Source organism: Pseudochaenichthys georgianus, unplaced genomic scaffold (assembly GCF_902827115.2).
Source record: "Pseudochaenichthys georgianus unplaced genomic scaffold, fPseGeo1.2 scaffold_431_arrow_ctg1, whole genome shotgun sequence".
Classification (NCBI taxonomy): domain Eukaryota; kingdom Metazoa; phylum Chordata; class Actinopteri; order Perciformes; family Channichthyidae; genus Pseudochaenichthys; species Pseudochaenichthys georgianus.
In genome coordinates, this window is record NW_027262996.1 from 39,880 (window position 1) to 61,796 (window position 21,917).

Genomic DNA, 21,917 nt, shown 5'->3' on the forward strand with positions numbered 1-21,917 from the left:
GGACGAGGTTACCAACATTTGACCAATCACAAACATGGAGACACGTGCTGACAGCGCAGCGTCATACTTCATGAATGAGTAGTGTACATTTAGCAAATCCTGCTTCGTAGTACAGGCCACTGGTGCCACAGAGATTTCATAAAGTGAAGGATGTTTTCCTTCTATAAAACAGCTGTGGGCAGCAGATACTGTAAGTCACGGACAGGAATCCCTCAATTTAAATAAAACGAGGCCATAATTTATTAACTCGTGCGCACGCTTTATTAACTCGTGCCCACGCTTTAGTAACTCGTGCGCACGCTTTAGTAACTCGTGCGCACGAGTTACTAAAGCGTGCGCACGAGTTACTAAAGCGTGGCCACGTTTTATTTATTTTTCTCTCAATGAACCCTCCAGGGCTCCGTACAGTCATGTTGGGTAATGTGCACTGAATATTTCCTGTTAATTAAAATGCAGTAAAACTCAGTAACGGTTTATACTGTCGTCTAAATCATCGATTTTTTTTGTATTGGTATCATGTTTTCCTTTTAGAGGTCATAAAAAGGTCTTAAAACTCATAAAATGTGTACTTAAAAAATTTTCAGATACGCTGTTTAACACAGTTTACCAGTAGCCTGAATGGAATTTATATTATGTGACGTGATTTTTGAAGACCCCCATCACCCCAGCAACAAACGGTTCTGTATGCTGCCGTCTGGCAGGGGCTACCGCAGCATCCGGACAAATACCACCAGACTCAGTGACATTTTCATCCCACACCTTTTTTTTAAAAATTAGTTTTATAGTTTTATGTCTTATACAGTATATATGTATGTAGCATTGTTGGAGGAGCCTGGGATTTAGGATTTTCATTGACGTAACTACACTAGCTACTGTGCATATGACAATAAAGTCTTGAATCACTGACACCAACACCAGGCCAACCATGGTTTGAATTGAGATAAGGGGCTGTTTTTTTAATACAATTGAATTAATTGATTTAACCGTAAGATCCAAGAAAGAATATCAATAAATTAATCAAACAATGTTTATTTATATAGCCCAATATCACAAATGTTACATTTGTCCCAGTGGACTTCACAGTTTGTACAGAATATCAGTATGACAATACGACACCCTCTGTCCTTAGACCCTCTGTCCTTAGACCCTCACATCGTACAAGGAAAAACATCCGGAGAAAACCCACAGTTTAAAGGGGGAAATGGGAGAAACCTCAGGGAGAGCAACATAGGAGGGATCCCTCTCCCAGGACGGACAGACGTGCAATAGATGCCGTGTGTAAATTGAAAAGATAATACATTTGCAACATAGGTAGTCCAAATGTGTGTATAATAGGAAGTATAATAGGTGTATAATAGGAAGATGAATCCACGAGGATATCCATCCAGGACCTTGTTGAATACATGTATTTATTCGAGCCCTGACAACAGAACAACCCCGTATTAGCTTCATGTTAAAACATTCAAACAATTATTTAACTTTTCTTTAATAGGTAATTCAAATTCAAAAGTATGTTTTGATTTTAGTTTGACTAATACATTTTTTTTTTTTATCTAAAACTGCACCCCAGACATTTTGTTGTCAAACCCTTTTATTTTTTCATGGTTGTTCAACCACGACTTAATTTAAAATAAGTTGCAAACTTTGTATTTTTTCCTCAGACTGAAGACTTTTCACATTGACAAACGTGTAATGTTTACTGCGGCACGACGTGGATGGAGTGATTTTAGTAATAGATAATGGTTCATCGTGGATCATGATCATTCTGATACATTTTACAAAGAAAGCAATGTCCATTCTGAAGCAAACTCTTCAGGAAAATAATGAACATAACAATAGAATTAAAAATATTTATTTACACAAGACATTCTCAACCTCACCATTATAAAACTAATAATTCAAAACACATAGACGTATATCCGTATATATTAGGGCTGTCAAACGATTACAATTTTTAATCAGATTAATCACAGCTTAAAAATTAATTAATCATAATTAATCACCATTCGAACTATGTCCAACATATGTCATTTATTTTATGTATATTGTTGTGGGAATGGAAAGATAAATGAAAGAAGGCGGATATATCCATTTAACATGTTTATTGTAAAAAAGTTCTGTGTGTCAAAATGAAAGAGAGCACCTATCAATCATCAAACCGTGGGGTCTTAATTCATTACGTGTTGATTTCATCATTCCGTTGTACAGACCGATATTTTACAGGCTGACAACAGCAGCCCTGTCTGTGCACACGGAGACCGACTCTGTCGTCCGGTGATCAAACCGCCTTCTGGAAAAGCTTCACAAGTACGTCGGTACGCAAATGCGATTCTGATTGGCCAGAAGAAATTATCAAAGATGTTCTATTGAGAAGATGATCACTACGTGACGAACGTTTTCAAAACCGTTTCTGGTCTTCGGTATTTCCAGACAAGTGACTTCTGAAATCAATCTTACTAACTGCTGTCTGTGCAATTCTCGGCGCGAGTTGGCGGACTTTATTTTGCTTACTTTAACATCATTTTTCATGGTGGGGCTAAGCCATTTCTTGGTATGGGTGTAGCCTACCCCAGCCATACCCTGGCGCTGCCACTGGTGGGATGTATGGGGCGGGTCATTCAATGCGTTAAAGTGTTAAATATTTTAATGCAATTAATTCCAAAAATGAATTACCGCCGTTAACGCGATAATTTTGACAGCATTAGTATATATATATTTCTTGCCAGAAGAGAGCATTGAAGCATAACATTCTGTGAGACCATTCAGTGTGTGTGTGTGTATGTGCATATAACAAGGTGCCAGAACGCTTATTATGTGTATACTACTAAAATAAAGAGGTACTAGGTAAGTGCTCTTAGTACGACTCGTAACACTTCCATCCCCCAAAAATATATATTGTAATCATCCCAAAAAGAAAATAAACTGTCCCAAACAAACAAATCAACCAAAAAAAAGTCATCAGTCAGTGGTGACATCACTCAGTCAACAACGTTATTCAAATGTTGTAACAGCAACCCTTGTAGTTTGTAAGCATAACATCATAAATGAGCACAGAGACTGATTGGTCGGTAGTATGCAACTTTAGTAGAAAACCACAGGCATGCACTCACGTAATCAATGCGCTCATAATGATCCACAGGCGGACATACAAAACAATATATCATATTTGTAAAACCAAGGTCTAAAATGGGTTCCAGTTTGTTTTTGTTTGTGAAGTTGTAAAAAGGACGAACATGCAGTTTGTCCTGGTCTGAATCACAAGGCTAAAACACAATATACACTTCGCTTTGTTTAACATTTTTAGACATGGGTCGGCACTTCTGAGTGCCATCATAGTTCATGTAAAACAAGTCTGTTATTGATTTTATTCTCCTTATGCTTCGCCGGCTCTCGGTTATAACTTCAACTTAAATTACGAGAGCCACCAATTTGGCATTTGCCAGCTAGCTAACATTCGCTAGCTAGCTAACTGAAAAACCATGCAATCATCGCAGAGTAGCTGTAAATGATCTCTAATAAAATATATTGTTTTAATGTTGCTAGTGCTAAACCAGAAGAACTAAGACATAAGCATTTGAACTACATAAAGTCAATAAGTAGTGTGCCTATGTTGAAATCAATCCTTGAAGGGAGACCACATGAGACAATGTAGATAGAGTTTTCCTCATTGGCATCGAGGATAGGGTTCTCAAGGGTTGTGCTACGGTTCTCTCTCCCATCCTTCACTCCAGCACTTGAGAAACCCAGCTTGCCAGAACCCAACTACTACCAACCAATCACACTCCAATAGTCATAAAATGCCTAGAAAAGGCCCACACTTGTTGTTAGTAAGCAAGATAAAAATTCCTTCTGCTGGTTTTACACTGCTTCACACAACTGGTAGCAGGATAATTTAAGTCACATGCCAATTAAAGGCATGAGGAAGAATGTCAGCACCCAACTATGAATAAAGTAATAAATGTTTCTTTCAACTTCTACCAAAATCTTATGAGGTTAGTAAATGGACACGTTTAATAGGCATCAAAATACAAACTATGTATTTTGCTATGAAAGATTGAATGTAAACTCTACATGGTGACTTAAGAAACTCAAATGTTGTCCACTTTAACAGACGATGTGGGCCGGTCGGATTCACTAGCGGTATTTACTTGGCAAGAGTCCCGGGCTGATTTGAAGTCCCAGTCCGCCTCGGCTCCTGACTCATAACATGTCAGGGAAGGCGGACAACGACTTCATTTCTGTCTCATTCAGGGAACGTTCTTCTTTTGTTTTTCGACCAACAGGATCACTAACAGGACGCCACAGCACCAACAGACGCTGTTGAGGACAGACAAAATGGACAAAAGACAAACAGAATAATATTGAAAACCAATAATAAAGCAGAAAAACTGTAAACGGGTTGTGTTGGTGCTCTTACTTGTCTGAAAGAGCCCTCTGTGAAGTAGAACTTGCTGACAGCAGAGATGGGTATTGGGACCACACAGGAGATGGCTATGGCCCAGCCCAGGTTGTAGGCCCAGTTTGGGTACACAGAGCCGTCGCTTGTTTTCAGAGGCTGGAAATCCAGAAAGAAGCCAATGAAGCAAACCTTGAAGGAAAAGCAGAGGAAAAAAAATCATTGTTCTGTGGAATATTTTTGACACAGTCTACCGACATTTAGGTAGGTATTCCACCCTTTCAAACATACATCCCTGTTTTAACAAATTAGAGGTAGCCCAAATAGGCAGTAAGATCCAGTCCTGACACCGGGTCCTGTCCGGCCGACACCGGGTCCTGCCCGGCATCCGGAGCTGTCCCGTCAGCGCTTTCGAGCCCGGCCCCCTGAGAGCCGCGGTCTTCGCCCTCGAGCCCGGCCCCCTGAGAGCCGCGGTCTTCGCCCGGCGGCGAGTCAAAGGGGAGTGAGGCTCCCCCGCTCCTGGTCTGCTCCGCGAGAGCCTCCGAGGAAGCAGAGCTGGTAATTAAGCCAGCTGCCACAAATCTGTTGATTAAGCTATATATATATACACATACATATATATTAGGGCTGTCAGTCGATTAAAATATTTAATCGCGATTAATCGCATGATTGTCCATAGTTAATCGCGATTAATCGCAAATTAATCGCACATTTTTTATCTGTTCTAAATGTACCTTAGAGGAATATTTTTCAAGTTTTTAATACTCTTATCAACATATGAGTGGACAAATATGCTTTATGCTAATGTTTATTATCATTTGAACAATGACAAATATTCTCATGCATATTAAACACAACAACCTCTGAATATTACAAATATTCGCCTCAATTCAACCTGGAACCTCTCTCATACAATACAAATGGTGTGTGTGTGTGTGTGTGTGTGTGTGTGTGTGTGTGTGTGTGTGTGTGTGTGTGTGTGTGTGTGTGTGTGTGTGTGTGTGTGTGTGTGTGTGTGTGTGTGTGTGTGTGTGTGTGTGTGTGTGTGTGTGTGTGTGTGTGTGTGTGATCGTTGGAGCTATGTGCAACTCAAGGCATATGCTCGAACGGGAGCTGCCTGGACGCTGCAATCATGTTGCTGCAATCATGAGTGTGCTGACTTCTCCTCCAATGTCCCGCTGTCTGCTTCCTGCATCAAGTCAAGTGCTCGGCGCAGTTGTGTGGATGGAGCGCTCCTCTGTTTTCATTTAAACAGCTCCTTATATCCGTTAGCGCAGCTAGCTAGCACCAGATGCTAACAACAACAATAGCCGCGTTCACACTGCGGTACGGTAATGCACGTAAGGTCTCTCTCTCGCTCGCTCGGGCCACACACACCCTCCCGGTCCTCCCGATGGCCAGTCGGTGCCTGCCGGTGAGCGTGGAAGTGTGGTCTGCCACAAGCGGGCGGCAGGAGCGGGGCTGTCAGCAGCATCAGCTTGGAGATGGTATTTTAAACTCGATGCGCTCTGAAACTACGGGGCGGCCGAGGAAAAAAATACACATGCGTTAATCGCGTTAAAATAATTAGTGCCGTTAATTTTTTTTTGCGTTAACGCGTTATTAACGCGTTAACTTGACAGCCCTAATATATATACATACATATATATATATATATATATATACACACATATATATATACACATGTATATATATATATATATACACACACATGTATATATATATATATATACACACATATATGACGGACGGAATATTAATATTAAATATTGAACAGATTATATGAAACCCGTATACACATACATATATATATATATACACACATACATATATATATATATATATATATACACACACACATATATGACGGACGGAATATTCTTTTCAATATGTTTATTGATTTTCAGTTTACAAAAAATCACATAGGACGAAGACATAGAGCCAAAAGCAATACATATATACACAGGACAACTACTTTAACTACATTAAAGAAAAGTAGCAACACTAAATTAAATTGGTGCATACCACAAGGGCACTCTAATACATCTGCAATCATCGAGTTTTCCAGCAATAGGACCGTATTTCTACAGAGGATATCACAGTCATTTACATTTTACCATATTGTAGCACATTATAGAATTATCGCATTATCCTGCCCCAGTTTCGTTCAGGAATTGAGATAGGTCGTTGTTCTTGGTGTACTCTATAAAACATCCCCAGACCTTCTGGAACAGTTCTTGTTTGTCTTTAAGAATGTAAGTGATTTTTTCTAAAGGCAGACATAAAGAAAGTTCCCTAAACCACTGTGCAATACTAGGTTTGCCCATCTTTTTCCATGTTAAGGCAATCACTCTTTTTGCTTGTAGTAAACATATATCTATAAAAACTATAACTATAACTATAACGTTGTATGTTATGTCCATCCGGATATAGGCCAAGTAGGAACATCTTTGGTTCCAGCTTTAAGCTGATCGCTAAAATATTCTGTACTGTTACCCTAACCTCTTCCCAGAATTCCTTTATTCTTGGACATAACCATAGACAATGAAACAGTGTGCCTTTTCCTTCCCCACATCTGGTGCACGTGTCTGGGATATTAGCGTTACATTTATTAAATTTTTCTGGTGTAATGTACACTCTCATTAGCCACTTGTATTGCAGAAGCTTTAGACGCGTATTACCCGTCTGTGTTTGGGCCACCTTACAAGCTGTGCTCCACTGTTCCAATGTTAGATTTTCCTGTAAGTAATTTTTCCAAGCATTGAGTCTAGAGTTCGAGGATTCTGAGGAGAACGCCAGCAGGAGATCGTAGAATTCAGATATGATGCCCTTCCCAAAGGGGTTTTTAATTAAAACTTTCTCCAATATGGACAGAGGAGGGGCCAGCATGAGTCGGTCCTGGTTCGCTCCTACAAAGCTCCTGAGTTGCAAGTATTTAAAAAAATGTTTACGAGGAATTTCGTGTTTACTGACAAGTTCCTCAAATGATAAAAACTTCTCATTATCACTTCCAAACATGTCTTTTAACTGTCCCACCCCCTTTTCCGCCCATAGTCTAAAATCTCCATCGGCATTCCCTGGCACAAACAGAGTATTTCCCCATATCGGGCTGAACCCGGAGAGAGAAGAAGGTTCGTTCATATATTTTTTAACCTCCTGCCAAACATCAATCATATTTTAGTTAGTTAGTTAGTTGTAGTTTTTTTAAGGTTTTTAGGGTTGTCAGAGTATAAATAAGTAGGAAGTGGGAGCTTTAAGGAGCAAGACTCAACATCCCTCCATGCCGGAGGCCTCTCCTCTGTGTAGTAAAACATCAATGTTCTCAGCTGAGCTGCCCAGTAGTACCACAACATGTAAGGCAAATGTCAGCCTTATGAACGGAGGTACCGTGGGACTTGCCCTTCCCATGTACGGGAGTCCGCTCAATGGAAATGCGATGTCAAGTTCCGATGTCAAGTTCCTGTCAGCGGCTAGACATATGTTACCAGTGTTTACCAGTGTTGCCAGGGGCATGATAACATCCTCCACTGGAGGTTGGGTGTTGCTGCTGTGAATAAGGCCGACTATGGGTGCCGATGGGCGGACGGTAAAGCACCGCAAAGTAGACCCCCTTTAAGTGTAGCCAGGGGCACGAGAAACATCCTCCATGGAGGTTGGGTGCTGCTGCTGTGAAGAAGGCCGACTATGGGTGCTGATGGGCGGACGGTAAAGCACCGCAAAGTAGACCCCCTTTAAGTGTAGCCAGGGGCACGAGAAACATCCTCCATGGAGGTTGGGTGCTGCTGCTGTGAAGAAGGCCGACTATGGGTGCTGATGGGCGGACGGTAAAGCACAGCAAAGTAGACCCCCTTTAAGTGTAGCCAGGGGCACGAGAAACATCCTCCATGGAGGTTGGGTGCTGCTGCTGTGAAGAAGGCCGACTATGGGTGCTGATGGGCGGACGGTAAAGCACCGCAAAGTATACCCCCTTTAAGTGTAGCCAGGGGCACGAGCAAAATCCTCCATGGAGGTTGGGTGTTGCTGCTGTGAATAAGGCCGACTATGGGTGCCGATGGGCGGACGGTAAAGCACCGCAAAGTATACCCCCTTTAAGTGTAGCCAGGGTCACCCTGCATGCGTCGTCAAATGTGATTGAAATGGACAGATTCCTGTACATTTCAATCACTTTTAATGGGAGTCGTCAGTATATGGAGCTTAACCCATAATTCCCGGACGTTCCAGGCCGAATTTGGAAGCTCATATGCGGCCTGCCATGCGCCTCCACCCGTGGAAAGCAAAAAAAAGTAAAGAAAACGGTCAATTATATGTTAAAATAATCAAAAATGAAGTTTTTGAAAATTCTTGAAAAACGGCTAAGTGCCAACGGGGGAGGGGGTCAAGTCTTCGGCGCTTCGGAACGAAGCCCCGGAGACTTTTGCACTCCCCCGTTGCAATTTACAACGGAGAGGGGAAACGAGAGCTCCCCTCCTCCGTCCAAAAAATTCATTCATCTTTTCCAAGCTACCATCTGCACGAAATCGGAAACCCGGTTTTTGAGAGCACTTAGAAAAAAACGAGCTATTTTCACATGATGGGGAAATCATGGAGGAATGTATCCGCCTCATGAGCACTTTGGATCGGATGAAATTGTTGCCTGGAGGACCCCCAATCATGGTTCTCACAAAACTTTAAGTTTTCTAACTGGTGTCTGGAGGAATGCAAGGGGAGTTGTCAGGGGACTCTACCCGCCTCAAGAGGCACTATTTTGGGATACATTTTATCCATTTTCACCCCTTTTTATGGTTCTTCCAAAAAGTTAACTTAGACTTTTTCCGACTCTGGAGAAAGGTAGGGGGAGTTGTCAGGGGACTCTACCTGCCTTTTGGAACACTATTTTCGGATACAATTTATCCATTTTCACCCTTTTCTCTGGTTCTTCCAAAAGTTGACTTGTACTTTTTCCCACCCTGGAGAAAGGTATGGGGAGTTGTCAGGGGACTCTACCCGCCTTATGGAACACTATTTTGGGGTACTTTTTTCCCATTTCACCCCTTTTTTCTGGTTCTCTGGTTATGGCGGCCTCGCCCTGGCCGTCCACCCTCTGGGTACCTGACTCCCCTGCCTCCTCCGGGGGGCAGTTGAGAAGGGTTCAATGCCTCCCCGGAGGATACTGTTATCCCGGCAACCCGCCAGCAGATGAAAAGACCCACCCCTCCGCCTCTCCACCTCTTCTGAGGGACGAGGGAACCGCGCGGGGGTCTGCTGGAGGCTACTGCCGGGTGCTCCGTCCTGCGCCTCACCGGTACCCTGACTCCAGCGCGGTGTGGCGGCCTCGCCCTGGCCGTCCACCCTCTGGGTACCTGACTCCCCTGCCTCCTCCGGGGGGCAGTTGAGAGGGGTTCAATGCCTCCCCGGAGGATACTGTTATCCCGGCAACCCGCCAGCAGATGAAAAGACCCACCCCTCCGCCTCTCCACCTCTTCTGAGGGACGAGGGAACCGCGCGGGGGTCTGCTGGAGGCTACTGCCGGGTGCTCCGTCCTGCGCCTCACCGGGACCCTGACTCCAGCGCGGTGTGGCGGCCTCGCCCTGGCCGTCCACCGTGCGCCCTCTGGGTCGTACCCGAAACTGTCGGGTATCCTTTGGGAGAATCAGACTCTGGAGGAACGTGAGGGGAGATTACAGGGATCTCTGCCCGCCTAACGAGTGCCTAAATGGGACACCGCACCATGATGCAAATGAAAACAAACACAGATTTGAAAATAAGCTGAGTGCGTCTTTCGTGAGTCTTTTCACGCTTCCTTCTTTTTTACCCACGATTCTGGTGACATTTTCCGGTACCGAAATGCTCAAGAATACAGGTCGGATGGCGGTCCGTTGTCCGATCTGCAATAGCTCCTACCGTGCCCTGAGCAAGCACCTACAGAGGAACCATGGTGTGCGTAACTTGGATGAAAGAAAAATTCTGCTGTTGTTGGCCAACGGACGGACCAACATTAGGCTCCATCCCTGTACCATTCTGGGATGCGAGTACCACGGCACAAGGCTGGATCGCCACTTGGCCAGAGACCATGTTGAGCTGGCCCGGGAGGAACTACATGTGGTTCAAAATCAAATGAAAATGACAGTGGCCAAGAAGGAGCTTTATGAACTCCGAATGACAAACCCCACAATAGAAATGATTACCGCTTGGGCTGTTGACACGGTGGCAGACGACGATATACTGTCACAACCTCCACCCTTGTCCCCGGTGAATGAATGTGACAACCCGGACTGCAAAGAATGGAGGCTGGAGGCTAACGCAGTGAGGGCTCAGCGGGACATATATGCTGCTGAGGTGAAATCCCTGCGCTGCAAGTTGCAGCAGAGGATAAAGGACAAGCGACAGAGGATGGATCAGCGGGCCGGGGACATGCCCGCGTTCGATGGGGAGGAACGAGAGCGGGTCATTCTGAAGAAACGACCCCGACCAGAGTCGACACCAACGAGGCTGTCCAAGTCGAAAGGTCCCTCCTGCAGCAAGTCTCCCATTCCTGCCTGCAGCACGTCTCCCATTCCCTGCCTGCAGCACGTCTCCCATTCCCGCCTGCAGCAAGTCCCCCACTGGCTCTCACACCCATTCACCCAGCTCCTCAGAGCCTGCATCCATCCATACCGAGGCCTCGTCAACCTCCCCTCCCATAAATTCCCCCTGGTTCCGGGGCAGGGGCCGGGGAAATATAATGCGGGACATAACATTCCCACGGATCATGGGTAAGTGTTTTGGCTATGTGACACATGCAGTTTCTGTAACACATCATGTGTTGTCATTAAAGTACTGTTTATATTTCACAGAGGAGTATCTGCAAGGATACCGGGAGCATTATGCAGGTATCGACCCACCAGTGAGGCTCCAGGAAAACACAGTCTCCAAACTAAGCAGAGTGAAGTCGTTCCTCAGTTTCATGGCACACGGTTTCAATCGCCTGTCTGACTGGCTCTTTTTGAGGGATCTCAAGAGGATACGCGGGTGGTCCCGGAGCCTGATGAAGTCAAGCCTTCAGGTCACGACCTCCGACTTCTACATCAAGAATATATCACACTTTCTCAAGTACATGGCCGACACACCGTGCAAGGGGAGCAGGCTCAGCCAAACGGACATGATTTTAATCAAACGGGAAGTAGTTGCCATCCTGAAGTCCCTGAAGAGAAAAGTACTTATCCACCAGATGCAAGTGAAGCGTGACAAGATGGAAGGTCTGCCGAGCCACAACGACCTAATGACATGCTTGACTTCGACCACCACTCGCATCCCTCAGCTCCTGGATGTGATGGCCAGCAATCCGACTACCGCGACCCGGACACTGCTCTATGGGTATATGACTCTTCATTGGAGCTGCATTTATGGCCACCGTCCGGGGGTCTACTCCAACATGACCAACGCCGAGGTCCGAAAGGCGGATACAACTGGCACTGCCTTCGGCTACCTGGTTCATGTGAGTGCTATTAATCAATGTATTTATTCTGGCAGTTATATGCATGATTGACATTGTATTGACACTCTCTATCTCTGTCATAACAGGTAAGTAACCACAAGACGGCCAACGCGTTCGGGGAGGCGCAGCTGTACCTCACCGTAGAAGAATTTGGATGGATGAAGAGGTGGCTGGAAATTAAGGGTACGCTGACCTGCACCCAGAGCCGTTACTTTCTGTACACAGAGGGGAAGAACCCGTTCAGGAAGCTTGCCTACTCCCTGAGGTTGGCATGGGCTGATGTGGGGCTCCGCAGTCCCATTAACTTCACCGACCTCCGCACAGTCCACACCGATAATGCGAAGAGGTTTCAAGACAAAGGCAACCGCCAAAGAGTGAGTGATTTCATGTGTCACAACACTGCAACTGCGGACAAATTTTACGCGAATAATCCTTCTTTGAAGGAGGCTGCGGACATTCGGTTGCTCTTCACAGAGTCACTTCAAGCAGCGGCGGCGGCATCGACAGCAGCAGCAGCAGCGGGAAATGAAGACACTTTTGCGGGTATTGACATCGACAGTGACAACTCTGGAGAGGAGCACAGCCCGGCTCCCTACCAAGACTCCCTACCAAGACATGTCCCGAAGAGGGACCAGTCACTGGCCGAACACAACCCCTCAGACATGGGTGAAGAGAGGGTGCCATACTCTGCCCCAACTTCACCCACTGTTGCCAGTGATCAACTTGTAAATATGCAGTGTGTTGTTGTAATCAGTCCCCTTGTAAATACGTTATATCCTGTTTGAATTTATTTATTACTGTCAATATTACTGTAAATAAAGTTTGTTAAAATTACTAAGTGTTCTGTTTTTAATCCCACTATGGGTTTTCTTCTTTTAAGATCCCCAGGGGCACGATATTCTGGTTCTGGTGGTAGCATGTAGGTGTTTAGTCCGAGTGAGGAGTGCTCAAGTGTGGGATGATTTGTAAGGTAGAAGAGGGTAAAAAAAGTTAAAGTGTGAACCTCCAGCAGGGCAGGTGGTGCTGTGAAGAAGGCCGACTATGGGTGCCGATGGGCGGACGGCAAAGCACCGCAAAGTAGACCCCCTTTAAGTGTAGCCAGGGGCACGAGCAAAATCCTCCATGGAGGTTGGGTGCTGCTGCTGTGAAGAAGGCCGACTATGGGTGCCGATGGGCGGACGGCAAAGCACCGCAAAGTAGACCCCCTTTAAGTGTAGCCAGGGGCACGAGCAAAATCCTCCATGGAGGTTGGGTGCTGCTGCTGTGAAGAAGGCCGACTATGGGTGCCGATGGGCGGACGGCAAAGCACCGCAAAGTAGACCCCCTTTAAGTGTAGCCAGGGGCACGAGCAAAATCCTCCATGGAGGTTGGGTGCTGCTGCTGTGAAGAAGGCCGACTATGGGTGCCGATGGGCGGACGGCAAAGCACCGCAAAGTAGACCCCCTTTAAGTGTAGCCAGGGGCACGAGCAAAATCCTCCATGGAGGTTGGGTGCTGCTGCTGTGAAGAAGGCCGACTATGGGTCCCGATGGGCGGACGGCAAAGCACCGCAAAGTAGACCCCCTTTAAGTGTAGCCAGGGGCACGAGCAAAATCCTCCATGGAGGTTGGGTGCTGCTGCTGTGAAGAAGGCCGACTATGGGTGCCGATGGGCGGACGGCAAAGCACCGCAAAGTAGACCCCCTTTAAGTGTAGCCAGGGGCACGAGCAAAATCCTCCATGGAGGTTGGGTGCTGCTGCTGTGAAGAAGGCCGACTATGGGTGCCGATGGGCGGACGGCAAAGCACCGCAAAGTAGACCCCCTTTAAGTGTAGCCAGGGGCACGAGCAAAATCCTCCATGGAGGTTGGGTGCTGCTGCTGCTGTGAAGAAGGCCGACTATGGGTGCCGATGGGCGGACGGCAAAGCACCGCAAAGTAGACCCCCTTTAAGTGTAGCCAGGGGCACGAGCAAAATCCTCCATGGAGGTTGGGTGCTGCTGCTGTGAAGAAGGCCGACTATGGGTGCCGATGGGCGGACGGCAAAGCACCGCAAAGTAGACCCCCTTTAAGTGTAGCCAGGGGCACGAGCAAAATCCTCCATGGAGGTTGGGTGCTGCTGCTGTGAAGAAGGCCGACTATGGGTGCCGATGGGCGGACGGCAAAGCACCGCAAAGTAGACCCCCTTTAAGTGTAGCCAGGGGCACGAGCAAAATCCTCCATGGAGGTTGGGTGCTGCTGCTGTGAAGAAGGCCGACTATGGGTGCCGATGGGCGGACGGCAAAGCACCGCAAAGTAGACCCCCTTTAAGTGTAGCCAGGGGCACGAGCAAAATCCTCCATGGAGGTTGGGTGCTGCTGCTGTGAAGAAGGCCGACTATGGGTGCCGATGGGCGGACGGCAAAGCACCGCAAAGTAGACCCCCTTTAAGTGTAGCCAGGGGCACGAGCAAAATCCTCCATGGAGGTTGGGTGCTGCTGCTGTGAAGAAGGCCGACTATGGGTGCCGATGGGCGGACGGCAAAGCACCGCAAAGTAGACCCCCTTTAAGTGTAGCCAGGGGCACGAGCAAAATCCTCCATGGAGGTTGGGTGCTGCTGCTGTGAAGAAGGCCGACTATGGGTGCCGATGGGCGGACGGCAAAGCACCGCAAAGTAGACCCCCTTTAAGTGTAGCCAGGGGCACGAGCAAAATCCTCCATGGAGGTTGGGTGCTGCTGCTGTGAAGAAGGCCGACTATGGGTGCCGATGGGCGGACGGCAAAGCACCGCAAAGTAGACCCCCTTTAAGTGTAGCCAGGGGCACGAGCAAAATCCTCCATGGAGGTTGGGTGCTGCTGCTGTGAAGAAGGCCGACTATGGGTGCCGATGGGCGGACGGCAAAGCACCGCAAAGTAGACCCCCTTTAAGTGTAGCCAGGGGCACGAGCAAAATCCTCCATGGAGGTTGGGTGCTGCTGCTGTGAAGAAGGCCGACTATGGGTGCCGATGGGCGGACGGCAAAGCACCGCAAAGTAGACCCCCTTTAAGTGTAGCCAGGGGCACGAGCAAAATCCTCCATGGAGGTTGGGTGCTGCTGCTGTGAAGAAGGCCGACTATGGGTGCCGATGGGCGGACGGCAAAGCACCGCAAAGTAGACCCCCTTTAAGTGTAGCCAGGGGCACGAGCAAAATCCTCCATGGAGGTTGGGTGCTGCTGCTGTGAAGAAGGCCGACTATGGGTGCCGATGGGCGGACGGCAAAGCACCGCAAAGTAGACCCCCTTTAAGTGTAGCCAGGGGCACGAGCAAAATCCTCCATGGAGGTTGGGTGCTGCTGCTGTGAAGAAGGCCGACTATGGGTGCCGATGGGCGGACGGCAAAGCACCGCAAAGTAGACCCCCTTTAAGTGTAGCCAGGGGCACGAGCAAAATCCTCCATGGAGGTTGGGTGCTGCTGCTGTGAAGAAGGCCGACTATGGGTGCCGATGGGCGGACGGCAAAGCACCGCAAAGTAGACCCCCTTTAAGTGTAGCCAGGGGCACGAGCAAAATCCTCCATGGAGGTTGGGTGCTGCTGCTGTGAAGAAGGCCGACTATGGGTGCCGATGGGCGGACGGCAAAGCACCGCAAAGTAGACCCCCTTTAAGTGTAGCCAGGGGCACGAGCAAAATCCTCCATGGAGGTTGGGTGCTGCTGCTGTGAAGAAGGCCGACTATGGGTGCCGATGGGCGGACGGCAAAGCACCGCAAAGTAGACCCCCTTTAAGTGTAGCCAGGGGCACGAGATTCTTGAGGGTGTGATCATCTTGGTTTAGTCCGTGGGGGAGTGCTTAAGTTCGGGGGCCCGGGGACCCAAGGTGCTCGAGGTTCTGGAGGTACATGGGAGGGATCCTGGAGCTCCTCAGTCCGTGTTTTGGGGGTCTTGGAGCGGCCACAGAGAGGTGCTTTTCCCCGGGGTATGTCATGGAAGTCTGAAATAACCTGTTTGCTCATGTCAGGGAGAGATGCTGGGGCTGCTGCGTCCGTGTTTTGGGGGTCTTGGAGCGGCCCCGAAGAGGTGGCTTTGTCGGTGTACGTAATGTAAGTGTGAACTAGCCTGTTTTCTCAAGGCAGGGAGGGATCCTGGAGCTCCTTAGTCCGTGTTTTGGGGGTCTTGGAGCGGCCACAGAGAGGTGCTTTTCCCCGGGGTATGTCATGGAAGTCTGAAATAACCTGTTTGCTCATGTCAGGGAGAGATGCTGGGGCTGCTGCGTCCGTGTTTTGGGGGTCTTGGAGCGGCCCCGAAGAGGTGGCTTTGTCGGTGTACCTAATGGGTAAGAAAGCCAGTCTACACAGGTCGTGAAATGTGATTGAAATGTACAGAGTGCTGTACATTTCAATCACTTTGAATGGGAGTGGTGAGGTGTGGATGAAATGGCCATATCTCCCTTAAATTCACAGCAACGTTACCCATCTTTCACACACTAATTCATGGGTAACAGAGCCATGTGCACCATGCATTTAAAGTAATGTTAGCCAGCTTTCAGACACTAATTCGTGGGTAATAAAGGCCTGTACATCTCCCTGTTTGAAAGGGCCATATCTCCCTTAAATTCACATCAAACTCACCCATCTTTCACACACTAATTCATGGGTAACAGAGCCATGTACACCATGCATTTAAAGTAATGTTAGCCAGCTTTCAGACACTAATTCGTGGGGAAGAAAGTCACCCTGGACGGGTCATCAAATGTGATTGAAATGGACAGATTCCTGTACATTTCAATCACTTTTAATGGGAGTCGTGAGGTGTGGATGAAATGGCCATATCTCCCTTAAATTCACATCAAACTCACCCATCTTTCACACACGAATTCATGGGTAACAGAGCCATGTGCACCATGCATTTAAAGTAATGTTAGCCAGCTTTCAGACACTAATTCGTGGGGAAGAAAGTCACCCTGGTCGGGTCGGGAAATGTGATTGAAATGTACAGAGTGCTGTACATTTCAATCACTTTGAATGGGAGTGGTGAGGTGTGGATGAAATGGCCATATCTCCCTTAAATTCACAGCAACGTTACCCATCTTTCACACACTAATTCATGGGTAACAGAGCCATGTGCACCATGCATTTAAAGTAATGTTAGCCAGCTTTCAGACACTAATTCGTGGGGAAGAAAGTCACCCTGGCCGGGTCGGGAAATGTGATTGAAATGTACAGAGTGCTGTACATTTCAATCACTTTGAATGGGAGTCGTGAGGTGTGGATGAAATGGCCATATCTTCCTTAAATTCACATCAAACTCACCCAGCTTTCACACACTATTTCATGGGTAACAGAGCCATGTGCACCATGTATTTAAAGTAATGTTAGCCAGCTTTCAGACACTAATTCGTGGGTAATAAAGGCCTGTACATCTCCCTGTTTGAAAGGGCCATATCTCCCTTAAATTCACAGCAAATTTACCCATCTTTCACACACTATTTCATGGGTAATAAAGCCATGTGCACACTGTATTTAAAGGGCTGCAGGAACACTTTACCCGCCTTGTAAACACCTTCTCCTGGGTAAAACAATCCATGTATTTCCGCCTGCTTTCCATCAGCACCCGCCAGTCATTTCAAACGGTTTCAAATCGTTTTTTCACTTTTAAAAACAGCTTTCTGCCCTGTAAATGATTTCTAATCATTATTACCGTCATGGAGGAGCTGCAGGGACACTTTACCCGCCTTTTAAACACCTTTTCCTGGGTAAACAATCCATTTATTTCCGCCTGCTTTCCATCAGCACCCGCCAGTCATTTCAAACGGTTTCAAATCGTTTTTTCACTTTTAAAAAGAGCTTTCTGCCCTGGCAATGATATCTAATCATTATTACCGTCATGGAGGAGCTGCAGGAACACTTTACCCGCCTTCTAAACACTTATTCCTGGCTAAAACAATCAATGTATTTCCGCCAGGGTCACAGCCTGCTGCTGCTGCTGCTGCTGCTGCGGCGGCTGCTGCTGCTGCTGCTCTCCCTCCCTAAATTCACATCAAACTCACCCAGCTTTCACACACTATTTCATGGGTAATAAAGCCATGTGCACACTGTATTTAAAGTAATGTTAGCCAGCTTTCAGACACTAATTCCTGGGGAAGAAAGTCACCCTGGACGGGTCATCAAATGTGATTGAAATGGACAGATTCCTGTACATTTCAATCACTTTTAATGGGAGTCGTGAGGTGTGGATGAAATGGCCATATCTTCCTTAAATTCACATCAAACTCACCCAGCTTTCACACACTATTTCATGGGTAATAAAGCCATGTGCACACTGTATTTAAAGTAATGTTAGCCAGCTTTCAGACACTAATTCCTGGGGAAGAAAGTCACCCTGGACGGGTCATCAAATGTGATTGAAATGGACAGATTCCTGTACATTTCAATCACTTTTAATGGGAGTCGTGAGGTGTGGATGGCCTGTTGAATCCGATTTTGAGCACTCTTTTCCCCGCATAAACTAGTTTAAATCACCGTTAAACACTTATTCTGTTGATGTCTATATAACCGACTTCCCGCTATGCATTAAGTCGGTTATATGGACCCTGTACACTAGGCATACCGCGGCCGGTAGTAAATGTCCAACCATTGTACCCTCTGGTCCCTAGGGTATGTTAGGGAACTGTAATCCTCCTCTATCATAAGGCAAGTACAAAAGAGATAAACGGAGCCTGGGGCGTCTGTTATTCCATATAAAATTACTAAACATTTTCTTCATTCTAGGAAAAAAATCTGGTGGGGGTGGCAGGGGGATGTTTTGAAATAAATATAAAAGCTTGGGGAGAACATTCATCTTGAGTATATTAATTCTACCCATTAGAGAGATCGGAAGGTTTGACCATCTATCAACTGATTTGACTCTATAATCGGATTATAGTTAGAGTTCACAATATCTTCCAATTTGGGGACAATCTGAATACCCAAGTAAGTGAAAGTATTTACTGTTCTAAAATGACCAGCATGTTTGGGTGGGTTAGACCTTTCCTCCGAGTTAAGGAGCATGATGGAGGATTTTGAATTATTTACTTTGTAACCCGATATTTGGCTGAACCCTTTAATCAGATCCATAACAGCCGGTATAGAATTCTCCAGATTTCTAAGGAAGAGAATCACGTCATCAGCGTAAAGAGCTATTCGATGGTCAAACCCTCTCACATGTATGCCTGAAATCATTGTGTGCTCTCTCACAGCAATAGCAAATGGTTCAATTGTGATTAAGAAAAGAAGGGGGGATAGAGGACAACCTTGTCTACAGCCCCTACCGATCCTTATCGGCTTTGATATGATATTATTTGTAATTATTTCTGCATACGGGTCGTTGTATAAAAGTTTTACCCAATTACAAAACTTCTCCCCAAAGCCAAAGCGGACAAGAAGTTCAAACAAATAGAACCATTCCACCCTGTCTGTCACGATTCTCAGGTTATGTCACGTTTGTAGTTTTGTCTGTGTTGGTGTTTTTCTTGTCTTTGGATTTCCTGTTTTATTGTGTAAAGTGTTCACCCCCGTTTCCTGCCTGTCTGCTTTCTGTCTGTTTCCCTCCCTGATTACCCGATTGTGTTCACCTGTTGTCCTTGTGTTTCTCCTCCCCTGTCCAGCTGTGTCTTGTTCTGTGATTACCCTTCTGTGTATTTAGTCTAGTCTTCCCCTGTGTTCCATGTCGGGTCATTGTTTTCCCTCCATGTTATTCCACGGTCTGTGTTCCTTGTGCTGCTTTGGATATTTTGGATTATGCCTTGTTTTTGCCACAGCTTTATTATTTAATAAAGCTCGCTTTTCGTTATTCTGCTTTTGAGTTCTACCTGCTTCACCCATTCGTAACAAAAAACAAAAAGCTTTATCAGCGTCTAATGCCAAGAGAGCTGTATCCGGCGACCCCCTTTGATCATGTAGAATGTTAAAAACCCGTCTCACATTGTGAAATCCCTGATGGCCAACCATGAACCCATTTTGATCCTCTTTTATAATTTCCGGCAGCAGGCCTTCCAGTCTTATTGCCAAGATCTTACAAAGTATCTTCAAGTCTGAGTTTAGGAGGCTTATAGGGCGCATATTTTCGCACTTGTGTGATCAGCGCCCCTCTCAGGGTGGGAGGAAGTATTCCATTTTGAATAGATTCAATAAACATTTCCAAAAGGGGTGCCTTTAATTTCGCTTCAAATTTTCTATAGATATCGATGGGCAGGCCATCCGGTCCTGCTGCTTTCCCCGATTTCATGCTCTTCACTGCCTCGGAAATCTCCTCCAAAGACACTACATTCTCTAATTTCAAACTTTCCTCATCCGATAATTTGGGAATCGTGAGGCTATCTAAGAATGGACTCTGGAGCATTGTCCCCTCGTCTATTTCAGAGCTGTATAATCTTTCATAATAATCCCTGAAAGCCCCATTTATTGCCACAGGGTCTGCAACGGTCTCCCCCTTGTCATTATTCAGCACAGTGATAGTCCTTTCAATTTGAAGTTGTTTTATACGCCATGCCAGGATTTTACCTGACTTTTCCCCTTGATCGAAGATGGATTGTTTAAGCTTCAGTAAGTTAGCTGCTGCTTTAGAGGCTGACATTTCATTATATTGTGCTCTTAATAGTAACAGTTATTGGTGTAATTTAGGACAGGGATTTCTAAAATAGGTGTTTTCCATGGCTTTAATTTTGGACTCTAATAATAGTATTTTTTGTTTGGCTTTTTTAGATTTGGAGCTCGTAAAGTTAATAATGACCCCTAATATAAGCCTTAAACGCTTCCCACCTAGTACTTGCAGAAGTTTCAGAGGTGTTAAGCGTAAAGTATAGATCAATTTGTTTTCCCAGAAATGCTATTAGGTCTGAGTCCTGTAACCATTTGTGCTGGAATTTCCATTTGGGGGGATCCCTCAACAGCCCTGGGTCTACATACACAATACTATTCGGGGCATGATCCGAAATCAGAATGCTGTCATACATACAATCTTTAACTTTGCATACCAAACTTGCAGAAACTAAAAAGTAATCAATTCGGGAATATGTTTTATGCGTATTAGAAAAACAGGAATACATTGACAATCCAGGGTATCTGTCCCTCCATATGTCCCTCAAATGTAGCTCTTTAATGGACTGGTGAATAATTTTCCTACTTTTGTTATGAGTCTTGTCTATATGTGAAGCTCTATCCTTAACAGGGTCTAGAGTACAGTTAAAGTCTCCAGCTATAATGTATTGACCTTCGAGAGATGCCAAGATAAAGAACAAGTCATTGAAAAAATGTGTGTCGTCCTTATTTGGTGCATAAATATTAACCAGATTAAGACATTCTGTATACAGAGTACCCTGAATTATCAAATACCTTCCCATTTTATCTGCGATTACCTTTGTGACATTTAATGGAATGGACCTATGTATAAGAGTCATGACCCCTCTCGCCTGGGTAGTAAAAGGAGCTGAAAATACCTCGCCCCGCCATCTCCTCCTTATTCTGATGTCTTCATTCAAGACCAGGTGCGTTTCTTGGAGAAAAATTATTTTGGATTGTAAATCCGTTAACCTTCCCATGACCTGCTTCACCTTTTTAATCTTTTGCATCCCTCTACAGTTCCAGGATGGAAATTTAATTTCTAGTCCGCTGGTCATAACTATCCACTCCAAATGGACTTTTCATGTAGCAACATATTAGAGTACCCCTAAACAACAGTAACACAAATAATAACAACATATACAACATGGATGCTTCTAAGTGCATCAGCCCCAAAACACATACCCCAAAGCCCATAACCCAGGCTTCTTCCCCCCTCCTTACTGTACACTCCAGTATAGCTTGATACCACTCCACACTTGGTGAGGAGTAGTCTAACAACGCCATCCACCCTAACGTGTAATCTTTCCCTCCTGTATTTCAGGTATAACCAAACTCTTTTCCTTTTCTTTTTTTTTCTTTATTCAAAACATTGCACAATTGAGCAGAGATGTCAAGGCACATCTAAGATTGTCCAAAAAACTAAATTATAAGTGTTCATGTTTATGCCTTAGAACAAAGAGTAACGAGGGATATAAATGCCACTCTGAATCACAGGACACCAAGTTGTCACAATTATATGCTAACGGCTACCTGCATTGAGGTGA

The 21,917-nt window shown here is 45.8% G+C and overlaps 1 pseudogene; it reads right to left on the reverse strand.

Annotated features, from left to right (window-relative positions):
- Nucleotides 1-1,045: 1,045 nt before the first annotated feature.
- LOC117442449 (sodium- and chloride-dependent betaine transporter-like) overlaps nt 1,046-21,917 on the reverse strand; it is a 95,285-nt pseudogene continuing 74,413 nt past the window's right edge.